Source organism: Episyrphus balteatus, chromosome 1, assembly GCF_945859705.1.
Source record: "Episyrphus balteatus chromosome 1, idEpiBalt1.1, whole genome shotgun sequence".
Lineage (NCBI taxonomy): Eukaryota > Metazoa > Arthropoda > Insecta > Diptera > Syrphidae > Episyrphus > Episyrphus balteatus.
Genome location: NC_079134.1, coordinates 112,581,413 through 112,609,401, shown reverse-complemented (window position 1 = coordinate 112,609,401; position 27,989 = coordinate 112,581,413). Strand labels below are relative to the sequence as shown.

Below are 27,989 nucleotides of genomic sequence, written 5' to 3'. Positions count from 1 at the left end.
CGTGTCTCTACAAGCAAACACATTTGTTTTTTTCCTGCGTTCAAAAGATTCTTAAGGAAAACTCATGGAAAGCCCCCTAGGGGTCGCGACCCACACTTTGAAAAACACTGGTCTAGGGTGTATGTCGGCCGCAACCAACAACCTATCTAGCCAGCATCAAGTTGGTTGAAATCGTTTTTTTCTGTAGATTGTGCATTAGGGTGGACCAAAAAAATCATTTTGTCATTATTTTACAAGATAACTTGTTTTCTCGACACAAAATAATGCTACCCTAATTTGTTCAGAATTTTTCGATGATGTTTAGGGGTTGCGCGCGCCCCTTTATTAAAAAAAAAAAGCTATTTTAGTTTTTAATTTTTTTAAAGCTTAAATAATTTTTTAATCGAAAAGCTGTTTGAGTAAAAAGTATTGAGTATCAATAGAACTACTTACCTCAATTTTTCTTTTTTCAAAAAAAAATATTTTTGACTGATTTCTAGGCGTAAGAAGTCGAAATTAGTGATAAATGCTGGGAAAAAAGCCTTAAAACTATGTTTTACTGTTTTTATAACGGTTAAAATTATTTTTATCGTATTCCTCATCAAATTTACTATAAAAACCGTGCTTTTATATTTCTCAATTCTTCTTAAATTAATAAAAGAAAAATAATTTTTAAAAAAGGTCCTACCAAAACAAGTGAAGGAAAAATGGGGGAGGGTACTTGTATATCTTGGGTGCCGAGATTTGATGACGGTATTTTGTAGCGGAGTTAAATACGATAATTTTTTACTATCGGAGGGGTGGTCTTTCTGCCTCCGTTTAGGCGGGAATGACAACTTTCTAAAAAATGACTTTAAATAATAAAAAAATATTTAAAAACAGTGGCAACACTTACAGTTATGAATGATACATTTTTCAAGAGCTAGAACTGTTAACTTTATCTAATTTTGAAGTAAAGTTATTTCAATCAATTGTTTTTGAAATAATCGATTTTAAAGTAAAAAATTGGGAAGAAAAGTTTAAAAAACACATTAAATACTATTTTTGTCAAGATTTTGGATTGCAATACTTCTTTTTTATCAGACCTACTCGAGATATTACTTCTGGTCCCACGAAATTTTATTTTGAAAACTATCCATAATTTTTAATGATGTTGTTGTTGATGCAGTGCCTTATAATATTGAATATCGGATATGTTTTTTGATGGTGGCAAAAATATCGAAAACAGCCATACAAATTATAATCTGATAAAAAGAAGTTTTCTTATTTTTAAATTTTCTCAAAAACTAGAAAGCATTAAAACATATGGACTTCAGTATTTGATAGAGAATCAATTGTGATACTTTATTTTATCAGCCAATTTTTTTATTGTAATCCACAATCTTGACAAAAATAGTATTTAATGTGTTTTTAAACTTTTTTTTCCCAATTTTTTTTAATTTTAAATCCATTATTTCAAAAACCATTGCTTGAAATAAATTTATTTAAGAATTAGAATTAAGTGCACAGTTCTAGCTTTTGAAAAAGATATCACTCATGTTGCCGTTGTTTTTTAGTATTTTTTTTATTATATTAAGTCATTTCTTAGAAAATTGCCCCTCCGGCCTAAACGGGGGGCAATAGTAAATAATGATTGTATTCAACTTCTCTACAAAATACCGTTATCAAATCTCGGCGCTCAAGATATAGTACCCTTTTCCATTTTTCCTTCACTTCTTTTGGTACTATCTTTTTTAAAAATTATTTTTCTATTATCAATTTAAGAAGAATTAAACAATATAAAAGCACGGTTTTTATAGTAAATTTGATGAGGAATACGATAAAAATAATTTCAACCGTTATAAAAAATAGTAAAACAAGGCTTTTTTCTCAGCATTTATCAGTAATTTCGACTTCTAACGCCTGGGAATCAGTCAGAAAAATTTTTTTTTTTAAAGAAAAATTGAGGTAAGTAGATCTTTTGACACTCAAACAGCTTTTCGATTAAAAAATTATTTAAGCTTTAAAAAAATTAAAAACTAAAAGAGCTTATTTTTTTTAATAAAGGGGTGCGCGCAACCCCTAAATATCATCGAAAAATTCTGAAAAAATTAGGGTAGCATTATTTTGTGTCGAGAAAACAAGTTATCGGTAGATCAAATCAAAATAATGAAAAATAATTTTTTTGGTCCACCCTATTGTGCATCTAATGGTTTAAGAAATTTGTTTAAAATGTATATAAAAACAGTTCTTATTATCTTAAAAGATATACATACATATCTGTTACGACGAAAAATAATTTTTTTTAACTTAGCGGTGGTAAAACTTACGTAATATACAACGTCAAATAGCACAACATAGAGGCATGTAGTTATTATTTGAAAAAGTTAACCTCTTTCATTTATTTAACTCTTAATATTTTTGCAAGCATATGAAATTCGTCTATCTTTGTTCAACCGCATCTACAAATATACATGTATGTTTGTATATCAAAAAAAAAAAAAAAAAAACGATCGAGACTGATGTCAACAAAAAACTACAGGTAGGTAACATTTAAGAGGTACAGGCAGCATGGTAAATCCGTTCTAACAAAAAATATCATCAAAAGCCAACAAAGAACATTGCACCACACATTGTATCGAATGTACTGAGTGGAACAATCTGATCAAGCTATTGGTAGTATACTTAAACAGGTTTATGAACTATAAAAATAAAAAATAAAAAAAAAAACAAAAAACAAAAATTAAAAACTCAGACACAAATGAGTCATAAAAAAAAATACACTGAAGATTGTGTTTAAAAATGAGAATGAAGAGAGTGTATCGTGGATTTAAATTCTTGTAAAACTTTAGCCATCTCTATTTCTCATCAATGCTTGGTACATACATTGATACTGTAGCTCATAATAATTCCATCTGGGCTATTGACAGTATACAAGAACATATGCGCTTTGGTAATATTAAGAGGCAATTTGAGACAATAATCCTTACAGATTTCGTAACGTTAAGGTTATCCTAAGACGTGAAGATAGAGCGAGCTTTTTCTGAGGTTATTTATTTAGATTTTATCACTTCTTCAATTTCGACTTAAACTAATACGAAGTAATTCTAAGGCCGTGTATGAATTGCGTTAAATAGTTTAATCCGTGTTAAAATTTTGACACTTTGAGGTGAACAAAATAATTTCAAAAAAAGAATTTATTGTTTAAAATTTTGTCTGCCTTTTTTCTGCCATGATACTCCTTTTTAATAAAAAAAAACAAAACCATCTGCAAAAAAAATTTAACTCAAATTTAACCAGGTCCCGGAGCCCAATACATTTTTAACAGCTGAAAATTTTTTATTCACCTCAATAGTGTCAAAAATTATACACGAATTTAACTATTTAACGCAATTCACACACGGCCTCAGTCAATCAATCGATTGACATTGGAAAGATCAGATAATATAGATCACACAGAAAAAAAACAAGGTAAAATCAATAAAAATAAGCAAGATCATAATTTTACCAATGATTTTGCTTCATAGGTGTTTCGGATTATTTTAGAACAACATTTTGTTCCTGTCAAAACAACATTTTGTTCCTGTCAAAACAACTTTATTTATATATCTTAAAAAAACTACTCCACATTTGCTCTTTTTAATCTTCTCTGTGCACTTCTCTCCCTCTCTCTTTTCTCTGAATGCTTTCCTATCATTTTTGAATTGCGAATTGAAAAAAAAAACTGCCAACCTCAGCCGAGAATTGAACCTGGAGTTCTTGTTGCTTCCGAGGAACAAACCTATCCACAGAGCCCAGCTGGCATAATGATGGTGGTTGTTAAAATGTTGCTCTTGTGTTCAAGTTTTTTTTTGTATCGAAGAAGATATGATTTTCAATTTAAAAGGAAAATCATTTTCTTTTAAATCTAAATGCCGTGTTTCATTTGAATCAAAACTAAACATCTTATTCTTACATTGTTCAGATACATAAAGTATAATTTATGTCATTTTGAAAACGAAATCAGTACAAATCGAATTGAAAAATAATATAAAAGGTTGAAAATCATTATCATCATCAATTTCCTATTTTTTGTTAGAAAATATAATAACAATATCCCTAACTACAAAAAACAAAAATTTAAGGATACTTTATCGTAAATTTTAAGAGTGAAATATCGTTATACTTTTTGCAAGAACTGTTGTTCTTAGTCCAGTCGAATTAAATCAAATTGTGGTTGCCAACTTTATGTATTTTAGGGTGCTGAACAGTAATTTTGGAAAATATATTTTGTTTCGTTTACATACATATTTTTTTTAAATTGATGTTTAACTAAATGTAAAACACCAAAAAATAAGTTAAAAGTTAAATCTTACAAAAAGATAGGAAATCGATTATTTTACAATTCTTGATTTTGAATTTAGAATAAATTTTCGATTTGATACTAATATTATACCTACATGGCTTGTATACTTGGCTAGTATTGAATGAAGTTAATTGAAAATTTTAAGCAAAAGAACAAGACATTATCCAGGGAGTAATTGAAAATATTTTTAAAAATTATCCATACTACTTCTCTGGTTAAGTAAAAATAAAAAAAAACGTTATAGATAATAAATAACAAAAGTTATTTAAGTTGTATTCAAAAATTAATAAACAATATTTTTTTAGTTTTTAAATTCATATTTCTCCTTGGCAGTTTATATTGAAACACCCTCTAAATAGTTGATGGAGTGTTTCTTTAATCATCAAAATTACTTTCACAATTTTTTTTTAAATTTTCATTTCGAACCAAATTGAGTTTGTGATTTTTGTTTGTTTTGCTGAATTGAAATCGTAGAAGGTAGGTTCATTACAATATATTGCAAATAAGTGACTTAGTTAAATATTCATTTTAACCCTCTGTCGGCACACGAGTGCGAATTTGGCAGGACAAAAATGAAAAGTGGTCACAGAAAAGTGTCTTTATAAGGGTGATAATACATTTTTTGAAATTGTGAATACACTATTCGAATTCCTCGGAAAACTTTACATCAATTTCATATATGATTCTCCATAAAATAGCGAGACCGAAAAAAGTTCTAGCGCCATGAAAAAGTATAAACCAAATTCGCAAAAAAGAGGTGTGCCTACACAGGGTTAAAACTAAAAAAATTAAATTTTCTATTTTATTAAATAAATGTTCTTCAAGTTGCATCTTCTGTCATTCTATCAAAAGTCTGTGAAAGCCAGACGATGCGACACACTTTGAAATTAAAAAAACTAAACTATCTACATGCTGAAAGATACATATGTAGATGTAGATGTATTTTTTCATGCATGCACAAGCGCATTATGTTTCCTCTATGAAAAAACCCGTTTTGTGTTCAACAGTAAATTCATGTAGGTTTGTAAGAATAAATAAGAGGTAAATTTAGTGTTGCCATTCGAACAAATAATTTCCCTATAATACTTACAGTATAATAAAATATGCTGTGAATGATATTCCTAAGTCTAACCTAGTCGCTTTATAACAAAAGGAGAAATTCGACAATTTTAAAATTGTTAAATATCAGGGATTTTATGAAAATTGACAACGACAACGCTTAAACTAAAAAAAGTAAAAAAAAACTTATTCCACTTTGACGCACGACAGACGATATGTATAAATGTGAGTTCAATAATATTAACACTGGCACAAAAACTTCAAATGAACTTATCGCATATGGTTTCGATTTAAAAAGACTGAATTCATGAGCTCAAGAACTTCAAAGATACTTTTTTATACATTTTACGCATAAACTTGAACTAAAAAAAAAAACAACTTAAAAGCTATCCGATAGCTTTATTTTTAGCTGTTTGAACGCACCCTTTAATACAACAAAGAAAGACAAAGAAGAGAAAGAACATGAGTGTGAACTTAGCGAAGCAAATCGAATCGGGAGTAGTTTACCAGGTATTTTGTTGCTAATTAGTTACGGCAATTTGACTTTTTTTGCTCAGTTCGTATAAACTCAGCGAAACACCCACCTTGGATCGAATACAAACTTGGTTCATATTTTGTTGCTAATAAGTAACGTCAATTTTGATTTTTGTTTGCTCCAGTAGTTTTTGTGTTTTGGTTATTTCGCTCAGTTTATATGAACATAGCGAATCCAAAATAAGTTTATATTTTGTTGCTTTTTTGTTGCTTGATAGTAACGTCAATTTTGATTTTGTTGTTCCGATAGTTTTTGTTTTTTTTTGCGTTTCGCCAAGTTTATATCAACTTAGCGAATTCAAACTAGGTTTATATTTTGTTACTATTTTGTTGCTTATTAGGTGCGACAACTTAGACTTTGTTGCTCTATTATGTTCGCAATTTGATTCGTTTCGCTAAGTTGATATGAACTTAGCGAAACATCAAATTCTAGATAAGTTGCTTAATATTTTTAATTTAGTTCGTTTTCTATAAAAATTCTAATTAACCCAAAATGTAAGTACACGGTTAAAAATTTTGGTATAGATTATTTTTTATTATTACTTATTTAAATACAAAAAATTTATAAAAGTGATTATTCGTCATAAACATGAAAATGTATTATTATGTGAAGTTAAATCTTATTGCCGATCAAATTTTGTCGGTAATTCGTACATTTTACTTTGAAAAAACACAAAGCGCCTTCAAAATAGTGCAAATTCAGATTTTTTTTTTATTTTGTATCAGAAAAAAAGTTACCAAATGCACTTACCTGCACCAGGCACAAAAAAAATTATTTCGTTTTTAAAATGGATTTCATTTTCGTTTTAATACACTTTGATATGAAAAAAAGGTTTTTTTTTTGTATCTTTTGAAAAATGGTGGAATAAAGAAAAAATAGTTGGACTATCCTGGGCTAAAGAGGGGCAAACGAACCACAGTGCAAAATCAACAATTTGTACACTGAATAAAAAAATTATTTTTTGTGAACTTTCATTTCAAAAAAAAAAAAAAAAAAAAATGGGCTAACGAAAAAAATTCTTGGGCTTTCCTGGGTTTTAGAAAACCTGAAGATTATAAATTCTTGGGCTTTCCTGGGTTTTAGAAAACCTGAAGATTATAATATTTTTGAATCAAATAAAAAAAAAATGATAACTGTAGGTTGGGATCTACCTACATAATAGAAGAGCAACAAAAATACTGTTTTTGTATTTTGCAACTCTTTTGCCTGAAAAAAAAAAACAAATAAAGTTCCAATCCTAACAATGAGAAGTTTATTTTTTTTTTAAGTGTGGTAACTCAGTAGGTACTTAGCTCATTAAAATTTTGCACGTAAGAAAACAACAAATGATTGTTAAGCTTAAATAAAAGTAGGTACCTATTCGTTTATTGTTGTTCACCTTCACAGTACAAAAACACGTTAGGTATTTTTCACAATTAGTTTTTTTATTTATTAACATGACATTTTTATTTAAACAAATAGTTTCACAATTAGTCTCAGAGCGCTTCCAGTTTAGGTTCGTTTGTCTATATAAAAGGCTTCGATTGTAGGTACCTACTTAAATTGGGATTCTTATAGAAAAAAAAATAAATTAAAAATAGGAAGCAACTTCTCTAGAATTTAATGTTCACATCAACTTATCGAAACAAAACAAGTTGCAAAAATAGTAGAGCAACAAAATCTAAGTTCGTGCACCTAATTAGCTGAAAGATAGTTACAAAATATAAACCCAGTTTGAATTCGCTAAGTTGATATAGACTTAGCGAAACAATAAAAAAAGATAAAAACTATCGGAGCATCAAAATCTAAATTAACGTTACTATCCTGCATTAAAAAAACAACAAAATATAAACTTATTTTGGATTTGCTAAATTCATATGAACTGAGCGAAATAACCAAAACACCAAAACTGAATGAGCAAACAAAATTGCCGTAACTAATTAGCAACAAAATATCAACGAAATATGGACCTAGTTTGGATTCGATCCATGGTGGGTGTTTCGCTAAGTTCACACGAACTGGGCGAAAAATTTCAATAACTCCAAAACTAACGGAACAAAAAAACTAAAATTTGCCGAAATCGACCCAGGGGAGTCGGGGAGTCCTTCCATAAGATCACACGAACTAAGCGAAAAAATTTAATTACTCCAAAACTATAATGGAGCAAAAAATTTAAAATTGTCATAACTTAATTAGCAACCAAATATGTACCTAGTTTCGATCCAGGAGCAACAAAATCGAAATTGCCGTAACTAATTAAATTACCAACAATAAACTACTCCCAATTGCGAAAAGTGCTTTGATAAGTTCACACTCATAGAAAGAACAACAGGCTAATTCGTTACCTTATAGATTTTTTATTTAAGAGATTTGCAAATCCGCTTGAGAAAATAAATACAAAATTAATATCGCAAGCAAAAAAAGTTAAGTTTCCCTAATTTTAAACTTTGTTTATATTCAAATCCATTGTCTTTATTTCGTTCAAAGCACCACACTTTACATTCGATCGAATCAAGATTGACATTTCAACGACCAAACCAAAATTGTATTAAACTTTTCTACAGGAGGATTATTTACAACTTTCAGTCTGACAACACTTAAATTAATGTTTATAACTTCGTCTGGCGACTTGTAGGTACATGCGCAGTGAATATTATTTGCACCCATACAATTGTTTGAACGAAGCGCACATATAGTTAGTTTTAGTTCTCTAACTGTGGGCAAAATGCTGTACACTTACAGCAGCAGGAGCATGCACACAATTTTTGTAATTACTATTTCTTCTTTGCCTTGCTTGTATCTTATTTTTTTGAATAAATATAAAATCTTGAGTAGGTAAAGTTGGTGTGTTTTTCTGCTTGCTATCAGAAGTCTGAATTTTAAGGGTTGAAGTCGCGTTCTGGTGTCCCCTCTATCACAATTCTTTGTGAACGTGTTTTCCGAAATTGATGATTTTTCAGCTTTTTGTCTGCTTTCGTTTATTATTCTAAAATGATTTTGTCAAGCCAAAAAGGAGATCTGGAATCTAGTGCAATTCAGACTTCATATTCATATAAAAAGCACAAATATCTAAGATAGTAGCTCCATATAAAAATATATGTTTGTTTATTATTGACAAAAAAAAAATAAAATTTTATGCATGCAATTATTGCACATATGTATGTATCTTAGTCAATTTTATCATGTTCATCGCACTTCGTATTAGGTAACGAACTATGTACTTAATATTACAGGCATTAGGGAATCATTTGACAATTTTTAGAAAGGATTTTAATAATAATGTTTCGTTTATTTGTCCGAAAAATGTCTGGTTTGGTCGTCATTTTGGAAAATGAGTTTTTATGATTTCGCGCCTTCTATATACATATGTATATATTATTTTTATATATTTATTGTAGAATGGAATTTTTTGTTCAAACATTGTTTTGTATAATGTTTCTGTATAAAAAGTTGTTGAAGAAAAAAATGTTAAATTTCCGGAGATGATCATGAATTAAATTTGTTCTCGATTAAGGTTCATCTGAGCGAAAAAGTTCTTGTAATATATTATAAATTTCCTACATTTCGGTATATTAAATTTTTTAGTTATAACCTGGTTGGTTACAATGATAATATGTACTGGTTATTTAAATTAATATTTTTTTGCCCCAGAACTATAATATACAATTCTGTGTCTCAATCAAATCTCAAAAATCTAAAAATGTTAGCCGTATTCAATTTTTGTGGTCATTTTAATTAAAGCCAATCTATCTTCTTTTCTCCGTTACATGCTCAATATCTATAAATGCTCAAAAGATAAAAATGGACTATTTAGTAAAAATATCGTTTTTTTTCTCTTTTCTGAATATAATTTCTTAAGTGTTTTACAATATTTTAATATTGAAATTTTTTAAAGGATAGGGGAAGTGGGGGCAAGATTGTCTTAAAAACCAATAAAAACATCTTTTAATTAAAATAACGTTTTTATTCATTAAGTTAATTGTTTACTGTAAGAACTCTCATCGTTATAAAAAAAAATAAAAAATATTGAACAAAAGATAATAAGTTTTGAAAAAAAAACATCTAACAAAAAACGATCTGGCCCCAACATGGAGTTTACAAAAATGGTTATATCTTTATAATTTATCCATAGATTTTGAAGTAAATTGTCGTGTTATCTTTGTCAGGAAGTGTTCTACACACGAAAAATCTAAATTTTCTAAAATGTTTTGATGCATTTCACTTAAAAATCTTGAGTGACGTAGAAAAGTTGTTCTAGTGTTTCTTGTTTATTTATTCAGCTTTCAGGCGCCGGTTTTTTTATTCAGATTGATCGTTTATTACTCAAAATATAGCCCGAATACATTTTTTATAATAAGTAAAACAAATTAAAAAAATGATTTTGGTCGCTTAGATTGTTGATATACCCCTATGTGTGACGTCTACAAAAAAGTTACAATTTTTTTTAAGCCACCCATACCTATCTACATTTAAAACTGAGATTACGATACTTCCCCCATTAGTGGTTGGTCATCAGCAAACGATCTCCACAGGAGTTTTGTGGTAATTTTGCACATTGTTTTTGCTTTATGAAGAAATAAGTCTTCTAAAAGTTGCTGAAGACCTTAAGTTGCTCAATTTACTCCAGAACGGGGGTAAACTGGAGGTAAACTGGCCAAACAAAATAGGTTGTAGAAATTGACCCGACAACCAAATGTTGTCAATTTGATCACAAAATCGTTAAAATTACTACATTACTACATACTACATTTTGAAAGCAAAATTGTAAAATTCACAATTTGGTGATCGAATTGATAACATTTGGTTGTCAAATTGACAACATTTGGTTGTCGGGTCAATTTATATTTGCATGGTTACATACATACAAATATAGAGTCCCATATTAATGAGCACATATCGTATGCTTTTTCCTCCAAAAATGGTTTTTCATCGTCCCTCTTGTTGTTCTTCTTACATACGTTGTCATTTCTCTATGAGCCAAAAAAAAAAAAATCAACGTAACCCGATCGGTATTTGAGCACTCAAAAAACTTACTCGGTACTCAGAAATCAAAATAACATAAAATTAGCAGGTGTTATGAATACAAACACTCTTTTTCCTTAACAAAATTTGACGTTAAACACAAACACCCCTACAGAAGAAGAGAAGAAAACAGAATAAAAAATTACTTACGAATCCAAAAACTTGTTATTTTTTCCGCGATATCTTACTAACGATAGTCCAGTCATTTTAGATTTTTAGACTTTGGCCGCCATTTTGTTTTGAACAGTTTTGTAAGTATCGCTTGTAGTTCGGCTAGTTTAGGTGTTAGAGAAAAATGTTTTGAGACAAAGTTGTAGTAAATTTTATTTCCCACAAAATATGTTAAGTAACTTTTTACTCTAAAACCTACCCTTTAGGAATTATAATGAATTTCGTAAAATACTATATTCACTTTTTTTTTATATTCACCATGACTTTTTTTTTAAAACTTTTATCAAAAAATTGTTGTTATAAAATTTGAAGAACTATTAATTATCTATGTTTGTCTCATATAAAGTTTTTTTGTCCGTGTTACCGTTACCTCACTAAAACGAAAAACCAATGAAAAAAATTAGCAAAAACAGGGTGAGGGGTGAGTACGATAACTGTGGTGCCGAGATTTGAAAACAGTTTTTTGAAGAGGGGTTCAATACAAATATTTTTTAATATGAAAGAGACGGTCTATCTCCCCCCGTTTAGGCGGTAGGGGCAATTTTCTAAAAAAAACAACCGAAATTTAAAAAAAATATTAAAAAACAACGGCAACACTTACATTTATGAATGATACGTTTTTCAAAAGCCACATTTATATGCATTATTATAACTTTTAAATAAAGCTATTCAAATTTACGGTTTTTGAAATAATCGATCTCAAAGTTAAAATTAGGGAAACATTTTTTTTAAAAAATCGATTATTTCAAAAACTATAAATTTTAATGGCTTTATTTAAAAGTTATAATAATGCATATAATTGTGGCTTTTGAAAAACGTATCATTCATAAATGTAAGTGTTGCCGTTGTTTTTTAATATTTTTTTTTATTTTGGTTGTTTTTTTTAGAAAATTGCCCCTCCCGCCTAAACGGGGGGAGATAGACCGCCTCTTTCATATTAAAAAATATTTGTATTGAACCCCTCTTCAAAAAACTGTTATCAAATCTCGGCACCACAGTTATCGTACTCACTCCTCACCCTGTTTTTGCTAATTTTTTTCATTGGTTTTTCGTTTTAGTGAGGTAACGGTAACTCGGACAAAAAAACTTTATATGAGACAAACATAGATAATTAATAGTTCTTCAAATTTTATAACAACAATTTTTTGATAAAAGTTTTTAAAAAAAAGTTATGGTGAATATAAAAAAAAGTGAATATAGTATTTTAAGAAATTCATTATTATTCCTAAAGGGTAGGTTTTAGAGTAAAAAGTTATTTTGTGGGAAATAAAATTTACTACAATTTTGTCTCATAACATTTTTCTCTAACACCTAAACTAGCCGAACTACAAGCGATACTCGCAAAACTGTTCAAAACAAAATGGCGGCCAAAGTCGTCCCGATATTTTTGTGGAAAATGGGGGGTTTAGCTTCTGTACTAGTGTACTTTCATATTTTGAGTCCGAATTGCAGTTGCGAATTATTTCTCAGCAAAAGTATAACTTGACTGGACTACGATGCGCTCTGCTCAAAATTTAAAATTGAAATTAACGGTTTTTTGCAATACTTTTATTCTGTGGCAACAAGGAAAAACAACATAAGTCAGTTTTTACAACTTTTCAGGAGAGCGTTTTGAAAGTTTGGCTTCCCATAAGAAGTCAATTCTAGTGTCATTTTTCTTTTACCTGTAATTCATAAACCGCTTAAGATAAAAATATGAAAAAAATATGGTAGATAGAATCGCTTATTGTGCATCAGATTTTTTGAAAATCTCAATTTCGACATAAGTTGACTTATGTTGTTATTCCTTGTTGCCACAGTATTTTGTTGCAGAGTTGACATAATTGTCTCTGTCTATCAATCTGTAAAGAGAAGAGTATGCTCCTAGAAAACGAGCAGCAAAAGTCGATTTTCGGTAAATAGAAATATCAGTTTTGCTCTTGTATTGTATTATTTTTACTGATTCCTCTAAGGGTTAAAGGTTTTCACATCTTTTTTCCCCCTCCTCTTCTCTTTCTCTCATCTTATTTCTTCGAACCTCTTCCAGTTGCTTAATCCATTCTTCTCTAGTCCCTGCTTGGTCCATTATTTAACTCATCCTTTCCCCTATTATTTTTGCACTTCTACCCTACCTGCATCTCTCTATCACACTCTCTCACGTTTCTTCTTCATCCTCACATTTTCTCTCACCGCATTTCCTTGCCTTCACTCGCTGTTCTTCTCGTTCTTTCCGTCTTCCATCTCGCTTTCAAATATTGCGGGATACCCTCTACCATTACTTCGCTGTACCACCTATTGTATCTTGATTCTTTTATTGACTCTCGCCTTTTATTTATTCTACTTGCCCCTGGAGCCAACTATGCCGGGTTACCCCTACCAACCAATCAATAGTGTATATTTGATAATCTTACGCGAGGTTTATTAAAAATGAGGTCTTTTTTGTCGCATATTAAAGGGTGTTTTTTAATGTGTAGAAAGAATATATTTTACGTGTTGTTGTGAAAATACAAAAATAATTGCGTTAAATTCGCAAAAACTTGTCTAGGAGTAATCATATTGACTTGATTTTAATGTCATTATATTCGGCATCAAAAAAAAATTTAAACAAATGTTATACGACTACATTCCACAAAAAATTTTTTTCACAGTTTTGTTAACACTGGAAAACCCAAATAAACCTCGTATACCACTTGATCACAACTGTCACTGAGCATATCTCACGAATTTGATGGGAAAACGAAGAGATGAATAGGATTAACTTATGAAATATAATTATTCACTGTATGAATACAAACAACATTGCATTTAAAAAAATTTCCTATAATAAAATTTAAAATATTATATTTTTATATACTCGTTGGTATCCTTGAACACAAATAACTATCGGAAAATAAATAATTTTCTGCAAAACATCAATTTATCTCGTTACATGAATGAATAAATTGATTTTCTTTGGTTTTGTGTATCTTATTTTTGCGTTTCTGTGAAAAATATCTCACAAGTATGATATAGTTACTTTGTCATCCGAAAATTAAGTTGCCCCAGTGGCCTAATGGATAAGGCATCGGCCTCCTAAGCCGGGGATTGTGGGTTCGAGTCCCATCTGGGGTAGAGCCATAATAACTTTTTTTTTCTATCTTAATTTCATTTTTTATGTATAAGATGTATCAATTGTATTATAATTATAATAATTAATATAGATGAATTACAATAATCCCACGATAGTGCGAATTTTTTTAAATGTGAATCGACTAAACTACTAAATCCATATCCACACTCGAAATTTTCAGGCTCTAGTCTAGAATGTTATTTTTTTTGTAAACGTTCTCTTGTTTTTCTTGCTCGTTTTGCGTGCGATATTGTAGTCGAAGAGCTAGTAGCACATCCGAGTAAGGTATCTCTTGTGAAGCTAAAAATTCTTATAGTGATGATTTATAGCATGCTTAGTAAAATAATCTTGGTGTAGCAGGCTTCAGCCCTGTATTTCATATATAAACATGACCTTGAAAGTGTAAACAAAATTTAAGAAAAAAGTTGGTCTTGTTAAGTTGAAACTTTTATAGAATTTAGTTTACCCATTGAGAAGTTAAAAAAAAGATGATATGAACACATGTACGATAACTGCGGCGCCAAGATTTGATAATTGTTTTTTGTAAAGGAGTTCAATGCAATCATTTTTTATTATGGGAGGGGGGTCTATCTCCCCCCGTTTAGGCAGGAAGGGAAAAAATATTTAAAAACAGCGGTAACACTTACAGTTATAAATGATACCTTTTTCAAAAGCTTAAATTTTTTAAACACTTACGACGGTATTCTGCTATTCGATTCACGTGAAAGTCTAAAATAAGAAGCCTTTAAGTGGGGGTTTAAATTAAATTTAAGCAAATTATTTTTCCTTAGAAATTCTAAAATAGCGGGGCACATCACTTTGCTTTCGAAAAGTTGAGATTTTTCAAAGTCTGTTTGACGTGATTAAGGAATGAAATCTTTCGATTCACGTGAATCGAATAGCAGAATAGGGCTGTTAATTTAAATTTTTAAATTAAGTTATTTCAACCAATAGTTTTTGAAACAATCGATTTTAGAGTTGAAATTTGGGGAAAAAAAATTTTAAAAAACACGTTGAATACTAATTTTATCAAGAATGTGAATTTCAGTACAAAATTAAGTACAGAAAACTGCCCTAATTGATTTCCTATGAAACAACTATATGTTTCCATGACTTCCAGTTTTTGAGAAAATTGAAAAATAAGAAAATAATAATCTAATACAAATATGACACCAACAAAAATTGCTTCGATTACATCGTATCAAGATTTACGTAAACTGGATGTTAAGCGCAGTATCATGCCTGCATATCTAAAAAGTTAAACAATTACATGATAAAACTCAAAAACTAATACCATGTTCAACAAAACTGAATATAAAATTTTTCATAGAACCAAATTTTACTTTTCTTAATAGATTTTGATGTTTTTTTTTAATGCTAAAAAAAAAATTCGCTTGACATTAAATTATTTTTTATAAAAATAAGTGTAAGTGTCTTTACTGCAGTCAATTTTTAAGTATTTTTTATTTTTTTTTCACATGTGGTGGTTTCTGAGCAGGGCATGTAGGCTTCAAGAACTGTGTATGTTAAGTTATTATTTTTTTATCTGGAGTTCATCAAGGAAGTCATTTTGAACCACTTCTATGTTTATTATTTTTATCAATGACATATGCAAGTAAATGTTGTATTCCAAAATTCTTATTTTCGCCGATGACTTTAAGCTCTTCTATGGAATCTCAAAAGTTTAAGTGATCTTTGGTATTGCTTTTTTTATGCAAAAACATTAAATTACATTTTAATATAGTCCCAAGATTAATCTACGGATTAGAAACACTGTAACTTGGGAAACTTACCCCATCGGCTGGAAAACAAGAGAAAAAAGAACAAGAGAAGAACATATAACAGTCAACTACGTGGCACAGAAAGAGAGACATAGTTGAAAATTTTCTTATTTTATCGCATAGGTGGCTTCAGTTAAGCTGGCGATTTAGAAAAACTGCTGAGCCGACCCTTTAGCTCTAACCCACGATGCCGGTTCTGCAATCAACTTCCTATTGCTCTGTGCCATGGCCTCCTACTGCACAAAAACAATACCAATTTCGCTTTCCCAGTTGATACCAAAAAATTCCAATAAAAAAAAAACAACCAAATTGTCCATTTGTCTATTGTTTTTTCTACTCTTCACTCTCCTCAAGAATCTTTTAAACACATTCCAATCACCAACAAATACAAAATCGTTTTGTCTTGAATTGGGCTATACGACCATACCCTTCCCATTCCCTAGAGGGGAAGTTGAAGTTTTAAAAAATATTTCATTTTTTTGATAAACGGGTTGATGAGTTTTGTTTAAATTTAGCTGATTAATATGTTCATAAAAATGCCTTACCAATTTTTTTTTAATGTTAGAAATTTTTTATATGAAAATAAAAAAAAGTTTTTTTTTAATGACTCTAATCATTAATTTTTTTTTTTTTAATTCTTTTTTATAAGAAATCTAATAGTATACTTTCTTTCGTGGTCAAAATAATTTAAAAGTGTGTACTTAGTATGAAATTACTAATACAAAATAGCAATCTAAAGAAAAAGTTACTGTCTCATTAGTTTTTTTTTTATTGTACCTCTTTATTTTTTTTTTTTTTTTAATTTTGATTTGAATTTAGATTACAAAAAAAAATTAAAATGATTGTAAACAAATTAGATAACAGTCTACAGTTGAAATCGTAGAAAAACATTTGCTGGGTAAATGCCTTTGCTCATAAAACAAAATTATATCCTCAGCCGACAAATAAACCTGTAATAATCATTTTTATCAAAACAAAATCAACAAAACCGACTTCCATCATATGGCTAAAACTGGATTTTATGGTTTTTATGGCCAGAACTGAACGAAATTGAAATGGGACCACATGGCAGCCACCAGCTTTCCAATACAAAAAGAATTATCAAAATTGGTTCACTCAGTTCGAAGTTATGAGGTAACAAACACAAAAAAAAAAAAATACAGTCGAGTTGAATACCTCCTCCTTTTTGGAAGTCGGTAAAAATAACGTTTTTTTGTTACTCGTTGCCTACTTTTGTTTTGTCTGTACTCTCAGTGTTCGTACTCATACTTCTTGGTAAAAATTATCCATGGTACCTACGTAAACAATATACATAGTCCAGTGCATTTATGATGTTCATATATGCATGGATGACCCAGCAGTTTGGCTTGGCATTTTTGGCTCTGTACTTTTTTAATATTCAGAATATCGAAAAAGTGTTCTTAACATAAAAGAAGCGAAATTTAATTGCCTACGTTTCTTGTTTACACAACTTTTATGTAGGATAAATAGAAATCGAGATATTCAACAAAAACTAAAATCCAAGATGGCGGCCGAAAGGTGAATTTCGTGAGTGCGAAAAATCAAGGTAATGATATTCAGCCAATGCTCTATCGAATGAGCAAAAAAATTTGGTGGTGGTACAAACTGCTGGGTCAAATTATAAATGGACTGGACTATAACATACTTGTGGATGATTAGTCTCCTGATCATTTTAACTGATGAAAAAAAAATCAATACATACCGACACACAAAAAAAAAATATCTTACATTTGTTCCTTTAATCTTTAGTAATTACTAACATAGTTTCTAATTGTTTTTCCTCCATTCCTTAAAATATCTTAAATCATATTTGAAAATATAATTGAAAATAATTTTATGGAGGTTAAAACTTTATATAAAATTATAAAAGAGAGAAAAATAAATGAATATGTACCTACAAGTACATAATATGTACATAAATACGGCAAATACAAACAAATTCAATCGAACTAGGTATTCACTGTTCAGTGAAATAAAATAAGAGTATTAAATTAACAACAAAAAAACATTAATACACTGTGTGACGAGAAATTCATCGGCCTCTTTAGCTCAGTGGCAGAGCACTGGTCTTGTAAACCAGGGGTCGTGAGTTCAATCCTCACAGGAGGCAGTTCTCTTTTTTGTTGGTTTTTTTTTTTTTTGAAGATAGAATAAATATTGCAATGTTTAGAAATTAGCACCGATAAAGATCTTTGTAATATTAATCTGTTTGTAAAATAGAAAAAAAAAATAATTTCTATTTAGTCGGCTTTAAAAGTGAAATGAACGAAGATATTTGATTCGAAAAAAAAATTATAGCATAAGATGTCTTTAAGCAATGTGCCAAAAAGCTAGAGCGTGTAGGTTGGGAAGAGACAAGAAAAAATCGTATGGGAGGGGGGAAAAGCAATTTAAAAAAAAAAACTTAATTCGGAAAAAAATTATTAAAAATCAACGGTTACACCTACAATAACGTACTATACCTTTTTGTAAAGCCAAAACCCTAATCTTTTACAAAAATTTCAAACAAAGCCATTATGTCACAGTTTTTGAAAAATTAATTTTTAAAATTTCGAAAAAAAAATTGGAAAAATTTAATTTTATGTAATTAAGTACTAATTGAGTTTTTAAAATTCGATGCTCTTATTTATTTGTTTAACAAAAATAATAATGGGAATGGCCACGTAGAACCTGAGCGGGTAACCTGTACTTCTGAGCGCCATTACTGCAGTTCTGAACTGCTGAGCGACGACGCACAATGGTCTGGGCGGAAAAAAAAAGGCCTTTGAAAAAGTGATTTCTAGCCTTTGATGTGTATTAATTAATTAAAAGTAAAGACCTCAAAGTTAAAAACTCTAGAAAATTAAAGAAAAAAAATATATATGAGAGTGAGGGACAATCTTCCATCAACGACAAACAAATTTATTTGAACACAACGGAACTTATTACTATTTGTAAAATTAAATTTTGAAAAAAAAAAAATTATTGAAAAAATTTGAAGATGAACATTTAAAATGAACCTGGAAAATGGTTAATTTTTAATGTTTTCGTATTTTAAAGCAAAAATTAATCAAAGTAGTTAATCTTTGAAACAAAGATGTTTCAACTTCAATTAATTTTTTTGCCCTCAGTGTAAAAAGAGTTTTGAGACAACAGTACCTAATTTAAATCCTTGAAGTAAAATTTTTTTTCTAAAAATCCTCATCAAGTTATGATATCCTGTTGGTGTCTTATTTCCGGATTATTTGTCTATAACATTTTTTTTTTGTTTTGTAACTACAAATCTGCTATGTACATATTTCCAAGTTTATAACTTTTTTGTGAATCTCAAAAAGAAAAATAAATCACAACTAAGTTACTAGGTAAATATGCAAATATTCTTGTCTTGAAAATTGCAAAATGGCCTGTTTTGTAATTTATTTTTGTTCCTTTATGAATTAAAATAATAACGACCTCCAGTTCACAGAAGTTACTGAAGTTTTCAAACCATTTTGTTTGAATTAACATCGATATAAATGTACTCATCATTGTATTAACAAACATGCACTTAAAATAAAAAAAAAGAAACAAACAAACAAACAAAAATAAAATGAAGTGAAAAAAAAATCTATCATCTTGTTTATATTAAGAAAACAGAAAATATAGGTAGTACACTGATTTCGTTCTATGAATAGGTATTTCTACGAAACGTATTCTACGAATCTACATACTTAATATTTATTTACATACTTATAATAAAATTGATTTTATGACATTTATTAATTAAGAAAGAAGGAAAACAAGAATTAGATGTACATACAAACAAAAAGACATTAACTGAAAATAAGGAAATTGATGAATGAAAAAAAAAAAATAGTGCACAATTAGAATAATTGATAGTGACATCTGACATGACTGACGATTGTACTATTGTTGTCGTCGTCGTCGATGGAAACTTAAATTGACCTATTTACGAGTATTTATCGTTATTGCGATAAAACTTTGCGCTGTTTAATATATATATCTTTTTTTTTTCCCTGGTAGATTAAACCTGTTTGTGTTTAACTTTTCGTTTCTCTTTGTGTTTACTTTTTGGGTGCAACAAAAATATATATTAACAGACATCACTGTAAAAGAAGTGGCATTTTAAATTAAAATAAAATATTTTTGTAGGTCTCTATGGGTTAGATTTTTTCTATTTTTTTTTATCCACGTGATAGATGGTCTCATCTAATAGGATCTTTCACCCTGGTTGTACTGACGCAATTCTATATCAAATTTGCATAGATTTGTGAAGTCTGAAGGAAATTTAGAGATTTCAAATAATTTAGAAACAGATGGACTGAAAAGTCATAAACTTATACATTTTAAAATATACCACAGCTTCAATTCAAAGTCCCATAAAATCCCCAAAATTGTTTTCAAAAATTCAAATCTGTGGTTTGTCCACCTCAAGTTCTATTCGTATACCAAAAATCGTCGTTTGTCTACCATACGCACAGTGCGGTATTTTGACCTAAAACGTGGTCATAAATCGTGGTTCAATGCATTTTTGGATACGTTTTTTTGAAAATTTTTGATTTTTCTGTAAGAATATTTTTCTTCGATTTCAAATGTATACTTGCATTTTTTGTTAAGAAATCCGTTGTTGAAGTGTATTCAAAGTTTTTTGTTCGATGACTGATAATGAAGTCTAACAAAAATGTAGAAGAGTCAAACAAATAGAAAATTTAATTCAAATGAATAACCTTTCAAAAAATAATAATAATTTTATGAAAAAAAATCGCCACTTCCTAAGAATAAGGAATAGAAAAAATTTGGAAAATTTTGGTTTTTTGATGGTTCTAATGATTTTTCTATTTCACCATTTCAAATAAAATATAAAGTTCTAAAATCGAAAAACAAACCAAAAATGAAGCTTTAATATGCTTTATGTTTTGTCATGATACGATTACTTTTCACTGAGAAACAGCTTTTCGAAAAAAAAACACACATAAATAATTGAAGTTATCCTAGTAGTAGTAATGCTAAGTTTTATGGATAAGATTTAGTGCTAAAATGTTCGGAAAAATTTTTTTTAGGGATTTTATGGGCAATGGAATTTTTCAGTACAAAATTTTGTTTTTTGAATATCTCCTAAACGTAGGGTAGACAAACGACAATTTTTTTGTATGTATCCATTTCTCGAGGTGGACAAACGATTGCCGATTGAATTTTTGAAAAAAGTTATTTTTGGGGATTTTAAGGACTTTGTAATTTATACACTGGGTGTATACGTATTTTTTGGGGGAATTTTATTTTTTTTTTATGTCTGTTTGAGTTTTTGAAAAAAAAAAATATTTTTTGGGGATTTTAGAAAAAATTATATTTTGTATGAGAGTTGCTGTAAACATTTTTTTATAGACAAACGGTGGATAGACGCATAAGAAAAATTTAGTTCAAACATTTTGAGGTCGCAGTTCTTCACGGAGCCAAAAATGTGCTTTTTGAACATTTTGTAAAATTTTTATATAACCATTATTTTTACGTTTCTGTATAAAATTTTTGGTTGAAATCGGCTGTGTTTACGAGAAATTCATTCCTTGTTTTATGGCAGGTACCTTTGTTGGATATATGTATTTTATATTACACACAAATTATTCTAGACCCGTTTTCGAAAAAAAGTTACTTTTGCATTTTTTAATGAGGTATTTTTTTATGAAAATCGTTAGAGAATAGGTTGGGAAAAAATTTCAAAAGAAACAAATACATTATGTGCTGCTCGTTAAATTTTTTTCGAAATTTCTTAAGAAGAAATAGTTGCTGATTTTTTCGGAAATGAAAATGAATTCACTTTGCATTTCTTACGTTTCTGAGATCCTCCCGCGATAAAAATGTGTCAATTCCTCGCAAGAGGTGTACCCCTGAAAAAAATATTTTTATTTTAGGTGTTGCAGGCAGGAAATCAAAGCCAGACCTCTGACGTCATAGTCCATCGAAGTTACTGTTACACCACGGAATTTCGGGGTTAATTCATTCTTTATTCAAACTACTTTTATATTTTTACTGCCCCTTTATAATTTCTTTCTTGTCTCGACTAACTTATCCCAAACACATTTACATTCTGTCATTTATTACGCGATCTAAAATCTAACCTTTCACATATTTATTTAAGAATTTGCTTGCAATTGTTTTATAATGTTATATGATTTATATAAATACATATACATATACAGTGTTATATTATATTATACACATTACACATATATAGAGTAGTTGTGTAACTCAAAACAATTACATAATTAATCCTTTTAAGATTCATTATTTTTAAATACATTATATCCTTTTCAATGTGTTTACAAAATTAGACCCTTCTTGTGCCAAAAATGTTTAAAATATCAATTAAATCTTCAGAATCACAGACCATACTGTTTTCACCTGTTTAGTATCGGGAGTTCAGAAGAAAACGAAGAATGTGGCATTGATTTGGCCGGAGGAGATGATGGTGATTTAGTTCACTCTGCACAATTTTTTTTTAAGATACAATATGATGGGTTGACATGAACTTGAGATATTTTGGGGATTTAATAAAACACGATGCATATAATCACGACAATTCGCTGTTGAGTTCGAAAAATTGCTAGCAACACAAGAAATCTGTTATTTGAAAGAATTTATATACACTTAGGAGCAAAAAAACGGAATCAAATAAATTATATTATATTAAAAACAAAAATTGCCATGGATAAAATATTTTTATTCAAAGTCTCATGGTCTCATTTTAAAGCTTGTATTTTTTACTTTGAATTGTTGGTAAAAACATAAAAATGCATACGATAGTGTTACCGCTATCTGTCAATAAATTGCACTTCATATTTGTTTTAATGTTAAATTTTCCAGATACTCTCTGTTTTAATTTCAGTTTTTTTTTTCCAACGATAGTATTAGCGTTGTCTGTCAATGAATTGCACTTAATTTTTTTTAAATGTTAATTTTTCCAGATAATTTGTGTTTTAATTTCAGTTTTTTTTTTCCTTACATACTTCATTTATGTTGGATGGATGGAACCAACGAACGGATTTTTGAGTTCTTAGCACTGACTTAAAGCTTTTGTTTCAAGCTTTTCAATGGTACCATTAACATTCATGTATGTCGATTACTTCACAACCAATTATCGTTTTTACAGAATGCAAAATTTGATTCCATTTTTTTGCTCCTAAGTATATTAACGATAAAGTATTTGGAAACCAACAACAAATTGAAGTAGAAAACATATCTCCCATTGTTTTTGTTTTTTTTTCTTATTAGTATCTGCATTTTTCATCATTTTATATTTACCTACTTTTACAAATGAAAACTTGTTCTGTTGATTATTTTGCCAGTTGCCACCCGTCATTTTTAAATAAAGCAAACAAAAATTTAAAATTTGTCTCATGTTATTTGAGCGAGAGCTTAAAATATGTAAGTACATAAATTTCAATTTTTCGGTTTAGCAAAACAAAAAAGGATAAAGCTATAGTGTAAGAGCCCAACCAAGCTCTTTAGCAACTTTGGCACTTCACTATTGTTGTTAACTAAATTTATTCTCTTGGTATAACCACGCCTGGCTTCAAAATATGATGTATCTACTCCATCTATATCCGATCTAACATCTTTTGAAAATAAACAGCCGTTCCTGAAAATCTTAAGTTTAAAGCGTTTTTCAAGGTAAATAAATACTCTTAACATTTTATTATAAACTTTAAAAAATTGTGTAAACATTTTGAACCTAATTTCACATCCATTTATTTTCAAAGTACCTACAATAAGTTCAAAAACCAAATGGGTTTTTATTTTTTATCTTTTGAACTATCGATCGGTGCAAAAAGTAAATACAGAAGGGTATTCTGTAACTAGGAAAAAAGAACACATTTTTTTATAAATTTTGCTACACACAACTAAAGAAAATTGAACTTTTTTTTCTCCTGGAAATTTTAAATTTATGGACTCATAATGTTTTGAAAATAAATGATTAAATTATGGAGTAATTCCAATCGTTAAAACTTGAAATTTTGCACAGTGGTTGACCTTGAAAGAAAAAAAACCGAAAATTTGAAATTTTCTATTCAGTGGGCGTGGTAACCGTTCATTTCTGTTCAGCGAAACACCTAGTGTTGAAGATATGTACTGGACCATGTGTATGATATATATGCAGAATATATTTATAATAATGATTACTTGTTCTTAAAGTATTTTGTTTAAAAAATATGTTTTTGTGTTGATTTTAACTGTCAAATATTATATACAGGACACCCTGTACAAAATCGATAAGCCTGAAATGAATGACTAAATTTATGACTGCACTAAAACCAAAAAGAAGAAACTTCAGTGTATTTTAAATTTCATCATCTTACGTTTTCGTTCACCACAACCACGAATGAATGAAGTTTATAAATTTCTTTTTTTATAATTTGAATAATATAATGTTGCACTTTTTCTTTAAAAAAATATTGAAATTGGTTTTTCGATGCGAAATGTAGGTGGCCAACTTTTTTAAAAATATGCGCATCCAAAGGGGATTGCAGAATTGTAATAGTTTTTATCAAATCTACAATTACTAGGAAGTTATTGTTTTATTAATTATTATTATTAATTTAATAAATTATTTTAACTGTATAATCTTTCACATTGTTGCCACAAATGCATGGATTCCATCAGTTTTTTTGATTAGTCTTATATTACAATAATTCTTTTAATACATTACTATTAAAAAAATGTTATAACCGCTGAATAGTGGCTATGAAAAAGTAATTCACTTCTTTTTAAATGCAAAGAAGAAAAAAACATTTGTTTACCTTTAACACTCTACTGCATGAATTATGAACAAAATGAAATAAAAAATGGTCGATGTTTTCAGTTTGCACTAAATTCAACGGCTTTTGCCCTTGGTTGTTGTAAGTGAATTGGAGTTTCGGGATTTGATGGACCTGGACTTTCGTGACTTGTATATAACTTCCTGAGCTTTGTTTTGTTCCATCTCTGCTTTTATCACCTGCCAAAGTTGAAGGGCATCCTCTTTTTCGTGACATTGTAGCTATTACAGATTTGCATAAGTGCTCGGAGATGGCTTGTTCGATGTTAAAAAGGGCCAGAATCTGAAGCTAGATCGTCATCACTTCGAAAGCCATCACCAGTTTTAGCATTTATACTCATATTTTTTTCATAGAAAGTCTTCAAATTCATTTTACAAAAAAAAAAATCCCACAAAAATCAGCAATGTAAGTCGCCAACGCATGATAACCCATATATGGTGTTTTGGAAAAAACGCCAAAAAAAGACAAAAATTATTATAAAAACAAAAAACAAAGTTCGAAAACATATACATAAAAGTATAGTAAATACATAAGAAATGTATTTTTAATTGGATGCAACTTACTTGTTTATTATAAAAAAAACACCTGAAAAGTACACCCTTTTATTCACTGATTTGCACTTTACACATGCTCTTGAAACAATGATTTTATTTCAGAATCACGGCTCTCTTACTGATAATAAAAACCGATTAATTATTAAAAAATAGACATAGTTTTATTAAAGTTTTTTCTTTTTGACATTTGGTGCAATATAACGGGAATAAATCGATATAAAATCTATAAACCATATATGGGTTAGTATGCGGTAGAGGGTTAACACGCACGTGCAAACTTTAAAATCTAAACTCAAACCTATTTGACTTTAATTATAATTAAAATAGATTTAAAGCTGTCTTAAAAACCAGAAAACCACGCTCACGAATTTTTGTTTTAAAATTTTTCAGTATTTTGTGTTCATTTTTATGTTTTTTTATTACTTAAAACTAATTATTTTGTTTGTATTGAAAATATTTATTATATTAATAACATTTTTGAAAAAAATAAACTTGGCAACACTGACTTGAATCATTGACAAGCGCAAAGCTTTTTCCTCTCTCCCACAACACACCAACCCCTCCATTAAAATTGTCTACTTCATTTTCAGCAGTGTGCATGTGCAGTAGCATGCCCCTTCTCTGTTCATTTCTTAGTCCGGAGGTAGAATTCCACGATGTTGCGCCTTTTATATGTGCTGCTAGCCTGGTAGGATTTGCGATAGACGCGCAACGAAATATCGCTTACGTTCCGCATTTAGTTTTGGAGTTAACCATACCAGTACAACAAAGCAAACGTTTGTCGCCACTGCGGTCTCCCATGCGATTGTAGTAATTGTAGTGTTGCTAGTGCTCGTCGTGTGTTATACACACGTTTCTCAGAACTCAGCAGAGTTTTGAGTCTTCACTCATTTAAATGCTTAAACCTTCGCCTTTAAGGAATAGACGGAATATCTCATGAATGCTTCCTTTGGTAGATAGCTTTATATTTGCTGTGAGTTTTTTTTCTTATATGATACAGTGTGCGTTTCCGCATTGTCAAACAATACGATCAGACTCGATGACGTATCAACTCGAACAGAAAATCAGCAGAAAGAGAAGTGTGCAACGTTCATAAGAAAAATTATTGAGTATCACCGAGGGTAGAAAATGGTCTTTGTCAACCAGTATATGTCGTTATGATATTCTGAGATGCAAGTGAAGCAGTAAAGTGGTAAATATTAATTAAAAATTAATTGCTTAAGTTGAAGTTGTTCGGTTTTAAGCAACTGAAGTGCATTTATTTGGAATTTTTGTAAAATGTAGTTTTGCTTAAGTTGTTTTCTGTATAAATTCTTGTTTGTTAGAAAGTGAAATAATTTTAAGCTTTGAATATAACATACATATCATAAGGAAGAGAACAATCGGTTTATAAAACTATTTAAGACTTATGGATTAACGATTTTTTTTTTCAAACAGAGAACAAACTGCTTAACTTTCTTCAGAGTCAGAGCCCTAGAGTGACACGCTACAGTCAGCTTGAAGTTGAACAAAAATTATTTAAAAACAGTGGCGAAACTTGTTGTTTTTCAAAAGCCATATTGTTACACTTAATTTTTATGTTCAGAGGAAGTTCTTTCAATTGATTGTTTAAGAAATAAGTACTTTTTTTTATTTAATATAGAGTAAGTTGGGATCTTTGTGGGTCTTCAAAAAGAAACTTAAAAAAAGAAAACCCGTGGGAGCCCTAGTGGTGCTCAAGGGTTTTCATGCCAAGATTTTTGGTAAGACGTAACACCAGTAAAGCCCACATCACACACTGAGGGAATAAACAACTTAAAATCAACGAAAACCACGTTGATTCAACTATTTTTCGGAATGATTTTGCGTTGAACACGAAAATTTTGAAATCAAAGTAGCAAATAGTTACTTTAAAGTCGTTTGCCGTTATAAAACATCTTTAAATCAAAGTTGTTTCAACTTTAAAAAAAGCATCAATTTATTTTACAACTCTTAGGTCTCTAGGCGAATGCTTTATCAGCGTGCTATCTCATTGTTGGAAATTAGGGTGATAAAATGCAACAAAAGCTGAAGTCCAACAAAATTAAAAAGTTTTTTTACGTTGTTCCAATTATATTTTAAAAGTGTTTCATGTTACATTTTTCAACATTAAACCAACGTTGAAAATATTACATTTTACGTTGCAGTTTTTCCCTCAGTGCAGGACTCCTGATCAATGAAGTCACGTAGATTTTTTATCATAGACTCACGGATACAACCATTTCCAATGAAGGCAAGGTGATAGCCCCACATTTTCCTATTAATCATAAAGATTTTTCCAACTAAAACCAAAAGTTCCCAGATATTCGGTTCAGCTTAGTGTCAAGCTTCCACAGTTTATAAACTAAATTTCACAACCAGTAGAAACCCACAGATCTAATGAATTGAGAAAGGCTACAGAATCGCCAAAAAATCTACCACACCACACCAAACAGTCTTGCCAGAAAAGCTGACAGTTTAAAAAAACACCTCCAAAGGTACCACCAGTGGGATCCGAAACCATCAAATGCCAATTACCGTTCGGTAGTGTCATTCAACATTACAAGAACGCATAGTTTCCAAAAGTGACTGGAGCCATTTAACCCATCATAAGTTTCATTCTTCAAAGAAGAATTGAAACTTCCACTCAAAGGATCCTGGTACTTTATATGGAAAAAGCAGCGACACCA

The 27,989-nt window shown here is 29.6% G+C and overlaps 1 protein-coding gene and 2 non-coding genes across 4 annotated transcripts in view; all 3 read left to right on the top strand.

Annotated features, from left to right (window-relative positions):
* LOC129906973 (neurogenic protein mastermind) overlaps positions 1–27,989 on the top strand; it is a 151,505-nt gene that overhangs the window by 9,529 nt on the left and 113,987 nt on the right. Inside the window, exon 1 of one of the 2 annotated variants that reach the window (XM_055982972.1) lies at positions 25,938–26,494. The exons of the other annotated variant lie outside the window; for it this stretch is intronic. The gene's annotated coding sequence lies outside the window, so the exon portion shown is untranslated. Of the gene's footprint in view, positions 1–25,937; positions 26,495–27,989 lie in introns of those variants that run through there. 2 annotated transcript variants of the gene reach the window in all.
* Trnar-ccu (transfer RNA arginine (anticodon CCU)) lies at positions 14,087–14,159 on the top strand. The gene has a single exon. It is a non-coding gene; the product is annotated as a tRNA-Arg (tRNA).
* Trnat-ugu (transfer RNA threonine (anticodon UGU)) lies at positions 17,998–18,069 on the top strand. The gene has a single exon. It is a non-coding gene; the product is annotated as a tRNA-Thr (tRNA).